Genomic DNA, 15,548 nt, shown 5'->3' with positions numbered 1-15,548 from the left:
TCATGCAAGGCCTGGGTTGTTGTGTCTCACAAAGCGTGGCCTTCTCCTCCTGCGCCTCCTCCTGTTCCATCACGTCTGCTGCTGCTGGGTTAGCGTTGCCGCGTGGTCCCTGTTTATTGAACCACTTATCTTTATTACATTTATGACTGCATGGCGGTACAAAGCCTGCTATCCGCACGCTTCTTGCCCTCATGCAAGGCCGGGGTTGTTGTGTCTCACAAAGCGTGGCCTTCTTCTCCTCCTGCGCCACCCTCCTCCTGTTCCATCACGTGTGCTGCTGCTGGGTTAGCGTTACCGGTCCCTTTTCCTGGAACCTCTTATATGTATTACATTTATGACTGCATGCCGACAAAAAACATGTTACCTGTGCAAAGAAAACAGACATTTCCCGCATTTAAAAGACAGTTTTCCCTTTGAAACTTTAAAATCGATTTTCTCAAAAACTATAAGCTCTTTTTGCTAATTTTTTTTTCCTCTTGTACCCACTCCCAAGGTGCACATACCCTGTAAATTTGGGGTATGTGGCATGTAAGGAGGCTTTACAAACCACAAAAGTTCGGGTCCCCATTGACTTCCATTATGTTCGGAGTTCGGGTCGAACACCCGAACATCGCGGCCATGTTCGGCCTGTTCGGCCCGAACCCGAACATCTAGATGTTCGCCCAACACTACTGGAGAGCACCTAGGTGCTCGATCTTTGAGGGAAAGCAGAAAAAATATATGGAGAACGCCAGGAATGCTCTGGTGCAGCACCCCCAGGTTTTAAAAGTAGGAGGCACCTGGGATGTGTGCCATACGTGCACCCCTGCAGATACGCCTGCTCTCACCATGTCAGTGAGAAATATGAGAGGTTTAGATGTCCTTTTGCTGTATCTGGAGGGAGGGGCCTTATTACTCAATGCAGTGCGACTCACACATCTTACAGGAGACCTTCTCTGCAGGTTCCCCAAGCACTTAATAGACTTTTTTTTACATACATAACCCACCTATGTGTAATTTCTTTACAGCCTGTGTGCATCTGATGTAGAGAATAAGTAAGGGGCCTGTTCCTGTTTATAATGTGCCTGATTTAACACGCTTGGAGAGCTCTCAATTACATCCCATAAACTTTTGCAGCCTGTTATTAAACTGAATACACATACCCTCACTTGAAGATGACGCCATCTAAACAAAGTCGAGCTGATGTTTGCTATAAAACTGAATTATGGCTCAGAGAGTCACTGCCGGCTCTGGATTAGTGTTGGGCGAACATCTAGATGTTCGGGTTCGGGCCGAACAGGCCGAACATGGCCGCGATGTTCGGGTGTTCGACCCGAACTCCGAACATAATGGAAGTCAATGGGGACCCGAACTTTTGTGGTTTGTAAAGCCTCCTTACATGCTACATACCCCAAATTTACAGGGTATGTGCACCTTGGGAGTGGGTACAAGAGGAAAAAAAAATTAGCAAAAAGAGCTTATAGTTTTTGAGAAAATCGATTTTAAAGTTTCAAAGGGAAAACTGTCTTTTAAATGCGGGAAATGTCTGTTTTCTTTGCACAGGTAACATGTTTTTTGTCGGCATGCAGTCATAAATGTAATACATATAAGAGGTTCCAGGAAAAGGGACCGGTAACGCTAACCCAGCAGCAGCAGACGTGATGGAACAGGAGGAGGCGCAGGAGGAGAAGGCCACGCTTTGTGAGACACAACAACCCCGGCCTTGCATGAGGGCAAGAAGCGTGCGGATAGCATGCTTTGTACCGCCATGCAGTCATAAATGTAATAAAGATAAGAGGTTCCATAAACAAGGACCGGCAACGCTAACCCAGCAGCAGCAGCAGCAGCACACGTGATGGAACAGGAGGAGGCGCAGGAGGAGAAGGCCACGCTTTGTGAGACACAACAACCCAGGCCTTGCATGAGGACAAAAAGCGTGCGGATAGCATGCTTTTTACCGCCATGCAGTCATAAATGTAATAAAGATAAGTGGTTCAATAAACAGGGACCACGCGGCAACGCTAACCCAGCAGCAGCAGACGTGATGGAACAGGAGGAGGCGCAGGAGGAGAAGGCCACGCTTTGTGAGACACAACAACCCAGGCCTTGCATGAGGGCAAGAAGCGTGCGGATAGCATGCTTTTTACCGCCATGCAGTCATAAATGTAATAAAGATAAGTGGTTCAATAAACAGGGACCACGCGGCAACGCTAACCCAGCAGCAGCAGACGTGATGGAACAGGAGGAGGCGCAGGAGGAGAAGGCCACGCTTTGTGAGACACAACAACCCAGGCCTTGCATGAGGGCAAGAAGCGTGCGGATAGCATGCTTTGTACCGCCATGCAGTCATAAATGTAATAAAGATAAGTGGTTCAATAAACAGGGACCACGCGGCAACGCTAACCCAGCAGCAGCAGACGTGATGGAACAGGAGGAGGCGCAGGAGGAGAAGGCCACGCTTTGTGAGACACAACAACCCAGGCCTTGCATGAGGGCAAGAAGCGTGCGGATAGCATGCTTTGTACCGCCATGCAGTCATAAATGTAATAAAGATAAGTGGTTCAATAAACAGGGACCACGCGGCAACGCTAACCCAGCAGCAGCAGACGTCATGTTACTTGGTTGGGGTCCTGGAGTGTTGCGTAGTCATTTCCAATCCAGGATTGATTCATTTTAATTTGAGTCAGACGGTCTGCATTTTCTGTAGAGAGGCGGATACGCCGATCTGTGACGATGCCTCCGGCAGCACTGAAACAGCGTTCCGACATAACGCTGGCTGCCGGGCAAGCCAGCACCTCTATTGCGTACATTGCCAGTTCGTGCCAGGTGTCTAGCTTCGATACCCAATAGTTGAAGGGTGCAGATGGATTGTTCGACACAGCTACGTCATCTGACATGTAGTCCTTGACCATCTTCTCCAGGCGATCGGTGTTGGAGGTGGATCTGCACGCTTGCTGTTCAGTGGGCTGCTGCTGCATGGGTGTCAGAAAATTTTCCCACTCCAAGGACACTGCCGATACCGTTCCCTTTTGGGTACTAGCTGCGGCTTGCGTTGTTTGCTGCCCTCCTGGTCGTCCTGGGTTTGCGGAAGTCAGTCTGTCTGCGTACAACTGGCTAGAGGAGGGGGAGGATGTCAATCTCCTCTCTAAAGTCTCCACAAGGGCCTGCTGGTATTCTTCCATTTTGACCTGTCTGACTCTTTCTTCAAGCAGTTTTGGAACATTGTGTTTGTACCGTGGATCCAGAAGGGTATAAACCCAGTAATTGGTGTTGTCCAGAATGCGCACAATGCGTGGGTCACGTTCAATGCAGTCTAGCATGAATTGAGCCATGTGTGCCAGAGTCCTACCAGAATCCTCATCATCCTCTTGTGAGCGTTGTGATAGTTGTTGTGATGCATCATAGTCGTCACCTTCCTCCTGGTCTGCTTCTGCTGACCATTCGCGTTGAATTGTGGAAGTCCAACGTGCACCGCTCTGGCCCTCGTCAGTGGTGGCATGAAATTCCTGCTCCAACTCCAGCTGTTCCTCCTCCTCTTCTTCGTCATAGCTGCTGGGGCCAGCGTTCCCTGAGGCGGATGGCCTGATGTTGGTACCATCACGCTGATCGTTTTCTCCTTCAGATTTCCCCAGTTGCATCATGACAGCTGTTTCCTTGATTTTTAACATCGACCTCTTCAGTAAACACAGCAGTGGTATGGTAATGCTGACTGAAGAGTTGTCACTGCTCACAAGCAACGTGGATTGCTCAAAATTTTGGAGGACTTGGCAGAGGTCCAACATGTTGGCCCAATCGGATCCACAGAAGCTTGGCAGCTGGCCGGATGCGCCTCGGTACTGCGCCGTCATGTACTGGACCACTGCACTCTTCTGCTCGCAAAAGCGGGCTAGCATGTGCAGCGTAGAATTCCAGCGCGTAGGGACATCACACAGCAAGCGATGGTGGGGGAGATTGAAGCGCTCCTGCATCTTGGCGAGTGCCCCCGAAGCAGTACTGGAATTTCTACAATGTTTGGCCACTCGACGCACCTTCAACAGAAGATCGGCCACGCCTGGGTATGTCCTCAGGAACCGCTGAACTACTAGGTTCATCACGTGCGCCAGGCAAGGGATGTGTGTCAGCTTAGCCAACCTTAAAGCGCGAATGAGATTACTCCCATTATCACACACAACCATGCCCGGTTTCAGGTCCAGCGGTGCCAGCCACAAATCCGTCTGTTCCTTTATTCCCCTCCAAATTTCCTCCCCTGTGTGCTGCTTATCCCCAAGGCAGATTAGCTTCAGCAACGCTTGCTGACGCATGCCAACAGCTGTGCTGCACTGCTTCCACGATCCTACTGCTGCTGGGTTAGTGTTTCCGGATGAGGTACAGCTTTGAGATGCGTTGGAGGAGAAGGAGTCAGAGAGGTAGGTGCTGCTGTTGTTATCCAGTGGGAGGGACGGCGGTGCAGCTGTTTGTGGGGTAGGCAACACCCGCGCCGTAGCAGGTGAGGAATCGCTGCCAGGCTCCACAAGGTTCACCCAGTGCGCGGTAAGGGAGATGTATCGACCCTGGCCGAACGCACTCGTCCAGGTGTCAGTGGTGAGGTGAACCTTGCAGGCAACGGCATTCTTCAAGCTTCGGGTTATTTTGCTGACCACGTGCTCATGCAACTCAGGCACTGCAGAGCGCGCAAAGTGGTAGCGGCTGGGAACCACGTAACGTGGGATGGCCACTGACATCATGCCCTTGAAGCTGTTTGTCTCCACCACTCGATATGGCAGCATTTCGCAGGCCAGAAGCTTGGCTATGCTGGCTGTTACTGCCACGGCCCGGGGGTCATTTGCTGGCAATTTCCTCTTGCGCTCAAACATCTCCGACACAGACAACTGAACCGTAGCGCTGCACACGGAAGGGCTGTTGGTTGTTGTGTTTGATGAACACTGGGAGACCTCAAGAGCACTACTCCGGAAAGTGACAGTGTCAGCGTCGTCTGATGTTTGTGAATGTTGTGAACCACGCAATGGCTGGGCTACTGCTGCTGCTGAGGCGGGTCTGGTGGTGAGTCTGGTGAACCCAAGGGAGGCAGTGTTGCTGGTACCCTGTCCTGCCGCGTTTGCCCACAGAGTGGGATGTTTGGATAGCATGTGGCGGCTCATGCTGGTGGTGGAGAGGTTGTTAATACTTTTCCCCCTGCTCAGGCGAGTCTTGCACACCTTGCAAATCGCCATGGTAACATCCTCAGTGCAGTCTTCAAAGAAAGCCCAGACTTTGGAGCACCTGCCTCCTTGCTGGCGATTTCTGTTTCCTCCTCTTTTGCCTCTCACTCTAACTTCCACGCTTGTGGTGCCTGAAATTGCGCGCCGCCTACCTTGTGGCACAAGGCGAACTCGTGCAGCAGTGGGTTCTTCAACAGACTCATCTGTGCTGCTGCTACGACGGCGATGTTCTCGTTCACAAATAAAATCTGGGTCTCTGTCCACATTGTCCATACCCTCCTCTTCCATCTCCTCAAACTCGTCATATGTCATTGTGGGGGGCCGCCGCCGTGGAGTAGAGCTCCCCAGAACAACCTCTGCGCAGCTCACTCCAACGTCGTCTTCCAGATCTTGTCGGCCGACCTCCTGCAATTGCAACCCCTCCTGCCCAACTTGCTCTGGGATTTGGGTTTCCGAGTCCTCCTCGGACTCGCCTTGTATTTCAGTGCGCGGTGCATTTCCCACAGTTAATGGTTGTGAATCCGGGCACAACATTTCTGGCTGTTCCTCCATTGACCTTTCATAGGTGGAAGTTTGTTGGGCTGGGAATAGCTCCTGCGAATACCCCATTGTGTCCTGAGGTAATTCATAGGACTGGTTATCTGGCAGTTGTGTGCGTGGTGTCGCTGCCGGTTGTGTCAGCTTTGTGCCCACTGGCTCCTTGTAACTGGCTGAGGACTCGGACCTCGTGCGTGATGTGCTGGTGCTGCTTAACCCACTGCTGGACGCTTGAGAGGTCATCCAAGTAATTATCTGGTCCTGTTCTTTTGGATTTGTGAGGGTTGTTGTCCTGGACAACATGGGCGGTATTGAGTGGGTTTTCTTGGGTGCTCCCCTGTGGCCTGTACGTGAACCGTCAGGGGAAACACCTCTTCCCTTGCCCCTTCCTCTTTCACCGGATTTCTTCCTCATTTCACTTATCCTTACAGTACACGCTGACTGGCAGCAGTACAGTGGCAGTACAGAAATGCTATACAGTACCACTATTCCCAGCAGCGACACAGAGCACAATGCTATACAGTGGCGGGTGAGCGGTGTACTACTGTTCCCAGGCCCAGCAGACACAGAGTGGAAGTAAACACAATGCTATATAGTCTGGCTGAGCGGTGTACACAGAGTGGCAGTACACACAATGCTATATAGTCTGGCTAAGCCGTGTACACAGAGTGTCAGAAAACACAATGCTATATATAGCGTGGCTGAGCGAGGTGCACAGTGGCAGTACACACAATGCTATATTAGTCAGGCTAAGCCGTGTACACAGAGTGTCAGAAAGCACAATGCTATATATAGCGTGGCTGAGCGAGGTGCACAGTGGCAGTACACACAATGCTATATAGTCAGGCTAAGCCGTGTACACAGAGTGTCAGAAAACACAATGCTATATATAGCGTGGCTGAGCGAGGTGCACAGTGGCAGTACACACAATGCTTTATAGTCAGGCTGAGCCGTGTACACAGAGTGTCAGTAAACAATGGTATATAGTCTGGCTGAGCGGTGTACACAGAGTGTCAGTAAACAACGGTATATAGTCTGGCTGAGCGGTGTACACAGAGTGGCAGTAAACACAATGCTATATATAGCGTGGCTGAGCGAGGTGCACAGTGGCAGTACACACAATGCTATATAGTCAGGCTAAGCCGTGTACACAGAGTGTCAGAAAACACAATGCTATATATAGCGTGGCTGAGCGAGGTGCACAGTGGCAGTACACACAATGCTTTATAGTCAGGCTGAGCCGTGTACACAGAGTGTCAGTAAACAATGGTATATAGTCTGGCTGAGCAGTGTACACAGAGTGTCAGTAAACAACGGTATATAGTCTGGCTGAGCGGTGTACACAGAGTGGCAGTAAACACAATGCTATATATAGCGTGGCTGAGCGAGGTGCACAGTGGCAGTACACACAATGCTATATTAGTCAGGCTAAGCCGTGTACACAGAGTGTCAGAAAACACAATGCTATATATAGCGTGGCTGAGCGAGGTGCACAGTGGCAGTACACACAATGCTATATACAGCGTGGCTGAGCGAGGTGCACAGTGGCAGTACACACAATGCTATATATAGCGTGGCTGAGCGAGGTGCACAGTGGCAGTACACACAATGCTATATTAGTCAGGCTAAGCCGTGTACACAGAGTGTCAGAAAACACAATGCTATATATATAGCGTGGCTGAGCGAGGTGCACAGTGGCAGTACACACAATGCTATATATAGCGTGGCTGAGCGAGGTGCACAGTGGCAGTACACACAATGCTATATATAGCGTGGCTGAGCGAGGTGCACAGTGGCAGTACACACAATGCTATATATAGCGTGGCTGAGCGAGGTGCACAGTGGCAGTACACACAATGCTATATTAGTCAGGCTAAGCCGTGTACACAGAGTGTCAGAAAACACAATGCTATATATATAGCGTGGCTGAGCGAGGTGCACAGTGGCAGTACACACAATGCTATATATAGCGTGGCTGAGCGAGGTGCACAGTGGCAGTACACACAATGCTATATTAGTCAGGCTAAGCCGTGTACACAGAGTGTCAGAAAACACAATGCTATATATATAGCGTGGCTGAGCGAGGTGCACAGTGGCAGTACACACAATGCTATATATAGCGTGGCTGAGCGAGGTGCACAGTGGCAGTACACACAATGCTATATATAGCGTGGCTGAGCGAGGTGCACAGTGGCAGTACACACAATGCTATATATAGCGTGGCTGAGCGAGGTGCACAGTGGCAGTACACACAATGCTATATTAGTCAGGCTAAGCCGTGTACACAGAGTGTCAGAAAACACAATGCTATATATATAGCGTGGCTGAGCGAGGTACACAGTGGCAGTAAACAATGCTATATATAGTGTGGCTGAGCGAGCGGTGTACTACTGTTCCCAGCAGCGACACACAATGACTGGGGGGGACCCTGGCTAGCGTGGCTGGAGAGCGAACTACCCTGCCTGCCTACCCAAAGCTAAACCCACAGACAAATGGCGGAGATATGACGTGGTTCGGGTATTTATTTACCCGAACCACGTGACCGTTCGGCCAATCAGAGCGCGTTCGGACCCGAACCACGTGACCCGTTCGGCCAATCACAGCGCTAGCCGAACGTTCGGGGAACGTTCGGCCATGCGCTCTTAGTTCGGCCATGTGGCCGAACGGTTTGGCCGAGCACCGTCAGGTGTTCGGCCGAACTCGAACATCACCCGAACAGGGTGATGTTCTGCAGAACCCGAACAGTGGCGAACACTGTTCGCCCAACACTACTCTGGATCAGCAAAAAGGACTTTTCAATGAAACAATGAGTAAGTCTGTATACGACTTCTGCTCTTCTATTATTGGTCCTTAGCCAAGTTTATTATGCTGCCATCTGCCCTACCTGTGTCCGTAGCTGCCCCTGCCCCCTCTCCTTTATACCGCCTCACACTTATTGATGCGGTTACCCCTCACCTTGGCCTTTCACACCACTGCCTACATAATGATTGCTTCGCTTTCCTTATGCAGTTTACATACAATTATATACATGTTAAATCCAATAGAGGGAGTCCTATGCTGGGAATACACCATGAGATCTTTTGGCAGATACTGTAGATGGCTCGATAGATAATTTCCTACAGGTCCGATCTGATTTCCAAAGTTTTTCTGATTGATTTTCGTATAGAAGTGAATGGAAAGCAATAAAAAAAAATAAAAAAATCAGAAAATAAAACTCATCGTGTTTTTTCCCAGCACTACCTGAAAGGGGCCAGTATATTGAACTGGTTACTTAGACTCAGAATTCTTGGGGTTTTGCGTTCAGAGAGCATGTATGTATGCTGTAGTGATGAACTAATTGGCTCCAGGTACCCTGATCTAGCATTGGGAAGAGGCATACTGGTTCAGGTACCCTGGCCTAGCACTCGGAAGGAGGCATACTGGTTCAGGTACCCTGGCCTAGCATTGGGAATGATGGACACTGGTTCAGGTACCCTGGTCTAGCATTGGGAAGGAGGCATACTAGTTCAAGTACCCTGGTCTAACATTGGAAAGAGGCATACTGGTTCAGGTACCCTGGTCTAACATTGGAAAGAGGCATACTGGTTCAGGTACCCTGGTCTAACATTGGAAAGAGGCATACTGGTTCAGGTACCCTGGCCTAACATTGGGAATGATGGACACTGGTTCAGGTACCCTGGCCTAGCATTGGGAAAGAGGCATACTGGTTCAGGTACCCTGGTCTAGCATTGGGAAAGAGGCATACTGGTTCAGCTACCCTGGTCTAGCATTGGAAAGAGGCATACTGGTTCAGGTACCCTGGCCTAGCATTGGGAATGATGGACACTGGTTCAGGTACCCTGGTCTAGCATTGGGAAAGAGGCATACTGGTTCAGGTACCCTGGTCTAGCATTGGGAAAGAGGCATACTGGTTCAGGTACCCTGGTCTAGCATTGGAAAGAGGCATACTGGTTCAGGTACCCTGGCCTAGCATTGGGAATGATGGACACTGGTTCAGGTACCCTAGTCTAGCATTGGGAAGGAGACATACTAGTTCAAGTACCCTGGTCTAGCATTGGAAAGAGGCATACTGGTTCAGGTACCCTGGCCTAGCATTGGGAATGATAGACACTGGTTCAGGTACCCTGGCCTAGCATTGGGAAGGAGGCATACTAGTTCAAGTACCCTGGTCTAACATTGGGAAGAGGCATACTGGTTCAGGTACCCTGGCCTAGCATTGGGAATGATGGACACTGGTTCAGGTACCCTGGCCTAGCATTGGGAAGGAGGCATACTAGTTCAAGTACCCTGGTCTAGCATTGGAAAGAGGCATACTGGTTCAGATACCCTGGCCTAGCATTGGGAATGATCTAGCATCAGAAAGAGGCATACTGGTTCAGGTACCCTGGCCTAGCATTGGAAAGAGACATACTGGTTCATGTACCCTGGTATTATTATTATTATTATTATTATTTAGTATTTATATAGCGCCGACATATTACGCAGCGCTGTACAGTATATATATATATATATCTTGTCACTAACTTTCCCTCAGAGGAGCTCACAATCTAATCCCTAGCATTGCCATATGTCTATATTATGTAGTGTACGTATTGTAGTCTAGGGCCAATTTTAGGGGGAGCCAATTAACTTATCCGTATGTTTTTGGAATGTGGGAGGAAACTGGAGTGCCCGGAGGAAACCCACGCAGACACAGAGAGAACATACAAACTCTTTGCAGATAGTGCCCTGGCTGGGATTCGAACCAGGGACCCAGCGCTGCAAGGCGAGAGAGCTAACCGCTACGCCACCGTGCTGCCCAATATAGCTGCCCCTATAGCATTGGAGTTAGGCATACTGGTTCAGGTACCCTGGTCTAGCATTGGAGAGAGGCATACTGGTTCAGGTACCCTGGTCTAGCAGTGGGAAGAGGCATACAGGTTCAGGTACCCTGGCCTAGCATTGGGAAGAGGCATACAGGTTCAGGTACCCTGCTCTAGCATTGGAAAGAGGCATACTGGTTCAGGTACCCTGGCCTACAATTGGACAGAAGCATACTGGTTCAGGTACCCTGGTCTAGCATTGGAAAGAGGCATACAGGTTCAGGTACCCTGGCCTAGCATTGGAAAGAGGCATACTGGCATACTTTTCCACTGAAGCACGAGTAGGTCCATGCTACAGTGCTTGTACAAACCATTGGCAAACTCTTGCCTATGGTGTTCGTGTGGGGACAATGCTAGAACGAGCCGGTGAAGGACGACTAGGGAAGCCTCTTGAGGATCCAGAGACTTCCCTCTCCCAAGGTAAGTATCCAAATTGGGCACTTTATTTTCACTACAGTTTCCTCTTGTCAGCACTGTCTATAGAAATAGGGCAATGAGGGGTGGTTACCCTCTTTCCATGTAGTCCCCATTAGAGCTGATAAGGGTGGCCCTGCCTGGGAGAACTCATGGGGAAACGTGATCAGTTTGATCAGCTGATAGATTTATAAGGTTCTGATTTGCTGTGATGATGACTTCCTGGTTTAACACGCAGCCTTACGAATCTATCAGCTAATTACGGTAAATGCTTCTCTGTGAGTTCTTCTAGGCAGGGCCATCCCTTGAGCTGACTAGTAGCCCCTTTGGACTTCAGTGCTGTGATCTTGAGGTTTCTGCCTGTATAAATTGTAGTGCAGCAGGTAAGGAGAGGAACTTGTATAAACATTGCTGGGAGGTGTCCTCTGACTGCTCCCTGTCACACTTCGATGCCAAAGCTATTGTAATCTGTGACATGTTTGCTTAGCTGCCAGGGATGAACCGCTTGTCCCTCTCTTTCAGAGGCTTGGGTTCCTGGGGACTATTAACACACGTGTGCCTTGGAGGAAACACATAAGTGATACTTTCCTAACATCTTACAGACATGCCACATGTAATGGGCAACTAAACAGCTTGTAGCAAGTCCCAGTGAGCCATTACTTTGCAGGTGACAGTAATCAGTGTTTCTTTACAGAGCTCTAACACTTGTCAAAACTACACAATACAGGAGCATAGCATAGTCCCTCTCTCCTACTTCTTTTATAACTGATAGACAGAGCAAAGTAAATATTAGTATTTTTTTTTAACTAAAAATAAGTTAAATTGATTCTAAACTTTACTGCTTATTTTCCAATTGACCACTGTCTTGCAAAGGCTTAAAGGGAACCAGAGACGAAGCACCCTCATGCATTTTACTATATATATCAGTGGGAACATTAGAGAAAACACCTACCTTGCTTTCTGTTTCATTCTGCACTGCACAGCTTGCTTCTAATCAAGCCCTGATAAAATCCCCGACTGAGCATTCAGTCTGGCTTTGCTCGGGAATATTTATAGCACAGGCTGTGTTCTCTCATGTCTTTTAAAGCTCAAGCCTGCCCCCTGCTGGCTCTGCTCAGGAATCATTATAGCTGAGTCATTATAGCAAAGCCAGACTGAATGCTCAGTTGGGGATTATCTCAGGTCTGATAAGAAACAAGCTGTGCAGTGCAGAATGAAACAGAAAGCATGGTAGGTTTTTTCTGTAATGTTCCCACTGATCTATATGGTAAAATACATGAGGGTCCTTCGCCTCTGGTTCACTTTAAAAGCCACATATACAAGCTAGAGTGATCTCAACCGAGGCAGCTTGTCGGCGCAATTTTAGCCTAGAATCTAGAGTGTGTACAGCCTCCCTGATGAGTTGCTGAGAGGTCCGGAGTGCTGGACTGTCTGGGCTGAGTGCATTATTTTCCTACTTACACCCTTGCGCTCAAAGCCGCAACATCGTTCGCCATGCTGTCATCCTTGATTGGAGAACATGAGTAACACCAAGAGGTTTAGAGACTCTGTCGTTGGTGCGAGACCAAAGTTTGTCCTCAATGCAGCAAAAACTGTAGAAATAATTGTTGACTTCAGAAGGAATCCCCACACGCTCAACCTAGTCATCAGAGAAGGCAAGGCACCGAAATCAATACGGTACGGAACATTTGAATCCTTGCCACTACCATTTCCAGTGGACATTTTGCTGCCTGAGGCAAACTTGTGAGGAGACCCCCCCCCCCCCCCATAGGTAGTATCATTGCCCCCATTATAGGTAGATAGGTAGCCTGGAGGGGGTAGCAGCACCTGGGGCATTTTAAAATGAATAATATATCAATTTAAAGGATGGGAATAAAGTTTAGAGTCAATCAAACACATTGTTCAGTAGAGAAATATATATATATTTACATAGAAAGAGGGACAAAGTCCTGAAAGAGGGACAAATGAGGAGGAAAGAGGGACAGGGCTCCCAAAGAGGGACTGTCCCTCCAAAAGAGTGACAGTTGGGAGCTATGCAAGTTCTAAGCCTGTGTAGGAGGCTTTAGGCTTGCTGAGGGGAGGGATAGTTTATTTATTTTACTCTTCCAAATGGGCTTTAACATTACTTTTATTGTAGATTAGTTACAGTTTGAATCCAAACACTGTTTTCTTCTTTCAGTTTGGGCTCAGCCTGAAGATGGAGTGACCTGATCTGAGGTTCAAGGATTTCCTGTAAGGATATGCCAGTGACTGAGTAGCCAGAGCAAGTAAAAAAAATATAAACGTAAAAAAAATAAAATAAACTATTTAACTTTTGTTGTTGTTGTTTGTTACTTCTATAATAAAGCATTACGTCCATCAGATGCAGCGATGTGCAGTGCATGATTCCAGAACAGCCCGGCACACAAGGGGTGGCTGGTGTCCGCGCGCACAGCGCATTGCATGCAAAGCCCAGAGTCGGACGAAACCACTGGCGAGGTGACAGGGTGGAGAGGGATCCCTGCCGCCGGCGGAATGGCACCACCTTTGTCGCTGCTGCTGGCGGCTGCAGCCAGTCCTCAGCCGCCTGTGACAGTGGGCGCAGTGCTGAGCCTGCAGTGGCGCCCGGCGGACGCTAGGTGGCGGCGCAGAGCAGCTTTTCCCTCCCTCTCTCTCTCTTTCTCTCTCACTTTCAAACAGCGAACAAAAGAGGGAAGAGGGGAAAAAGTACAAAGATCAGAAGTGGAGAGTTATGCGAGGAGCCGGCGAGTGGCTGTGATCGGAGTGTGATCCGGGCGGCACTGCCCTTCCTTCTGCCCTCCTGTCATGTGCCAGGGATCATCAGAGGCCAGTGCCAGGCTAGAGGGGACAGCAGCAGAGCCCTGAGCTGGGTGAGTGACACTAGGGGGGGACACATGGGGACACCTGCATAGGGCTGCACTGGGGGGATGCTTGGGGTCTCCAGTATCCCCCCCATCAGTGTGGCCGGGCAGTCAGGAGGAGGAGGAGGAGGGGGGTGTATGACTGCACAGGAGGGACCATATGGCTCAGAGGCTCCCTGCCAGCATGGGCACAGTGGAGGCAAAGGATTGTCCCTTGTCCCCAAATGCACTGCTGCAAAATGACTGTGATTTCCAGGGGCACTTCTGCCTTGTGGGGGTCCCTGGAAAATGCTCCGACTTTTCCCCCAGGAAGCATGCAGTCTATTGTTGGATTCCTATCATGCTTCCCCCTGTATGCTTTATATTTCCATGTTCAGTGACAGATCAGGAATGTGACAGGATGGAAGATAGAGAAGCTATTTATGAACCGGGATGATATAACTGCTCCTCTGTAAGAGCTCACTGCAGTTCTCCTGCTTGTCCTGTGCAGATTAGTGGCTAGGGGCTATCATACAGTGGCTGCACTTTACTATTGTTTAACTATTGCTATTCATTATAGTGTTTGTGTAGGCAGCATGGTGGCGTAGTGGTTAGCACTTTCGCCTTGCAGCGCTGGGTCCCAGGTGTGAATTACAGCCAGGGCACTATCTGCACAGAGTCTCCCCGTGTCTGTGTGGGTTTCCACTGGGCACTCTAGTTTCCTCCAACATCGCACAAACATACAGATAAGGGCTGGTCCACACTCGGGCGATTCTTCAGCACTTTGCGCTGCTACAATGTATCCCTTTGGATACATTCACACTGCAGTGGTTGCGATTTCAATGTATCGCAAACGCGCTGCATGCAGTGTTTTGGGGGCGACTGCTCTGTGATTCCCGTTCTATTGGACAGGAATCACCAGCGCAAATCGTGGCAGAATCGCAACATTTTAGTTAAAATCGCGATCGTGGAGCTGAACGCAATCGCGGGCTAGCGGTGCTCCAAGCGCCGAGTGTGAACTAGCTCTAAGTTGGCTTCCTCCTAAATTTGCCCTAGACTAAAATAGAAACACTACATGATACATACATAGACATAGGACTATGGCAGGGATTAGATTGTGAGCCCCTCTGAGGGACAGTTAAGTAACAAGACAATATACTCTGTACAGCGCTGCAGAGATGTTGGCACTAAATAAATACTAAATAATAATGTAATGTCTGCATACTCTGTGGTGGTTCATGGGGTACACTGATTGAGCAACTCACATCAGCCAGGAGCAGACTGGATTGGTCACTCTGAATGGCTGCACAGCTTGTCTATCAGAGGGGCTTATAGTCTAGCGGCTTAGGTCTCTATCATACAGTGGGGTTCATTTTAGGGTAAGCCAATCAACCATACCTGTAGGATCTTAGGACGCTGAAGGAAGCTCCATGCAGTGTCCTGACTGGGATTGGAACCTCAGACTATTGCGCTGCAAGGCAAAACTTCTGTCAGCTATTTTAAATTGTTCATCATAAAGGTAAGGTTCTGTGGCCTCTGTAAAGTGTCACAGTAGATGTCAGCGATGAAAGGAAGGGGTGCTAACCAAACTCTCACCAGTACTGAACAGTTTTCATTCTCTAAAATCGCCCCTCACTTTCTGTATGGCGCGTGTAACCAGTGGTGTAGCAATAGGGGTTACAGAGGTTGTGACCGCACCAGGGCCCATGGGCTAGAGG

At 49.3% G+C, this 15,548-nt stretch overlaps 1 protein-coding gene across 2 annotated transcripts in view; it reads left to right on the top strand.

Moving 5' to 3' along the window:
* Window positions 1-13,672: 13,672 nt before the first annotated feature.
* Window positions 13,673-15,548, top strand: part of RAI14 (retinoic acid induced 14) — a 221,298-nt gene continuing 219,422 nt past the window's right edge. For both annotated transcript variants that reach the window (XM_068250364.1, XM_068250356.1), the window contains exon 1: window positions 13,673-13,860. The gene's annotated coding sequence lies outside the window, so the exon portion shown is untranslated. The remainder of the gene's footprint in view (window positions 13,861-15,548) is intronic.

Source organism: Hyperolius riggenbachi, chromosome 1 (assembly GCF_040937935.1).
Source record: "Hyperolius riggenbachi isolate aHypRig1 chromosome 1, aHypRig1.pri, whole genome shotgun sequence".
NCBI lineage: Eukaryota > Metazoa > Chordata > Amphibia > Anura > Hyperoliidae > Hyperolius > Hyperolius riggenbachi.
Note: the sequence above shows the minus strand (reverse complement) of the source record. Positions and strands in the feature narration are given on the sequence as shown.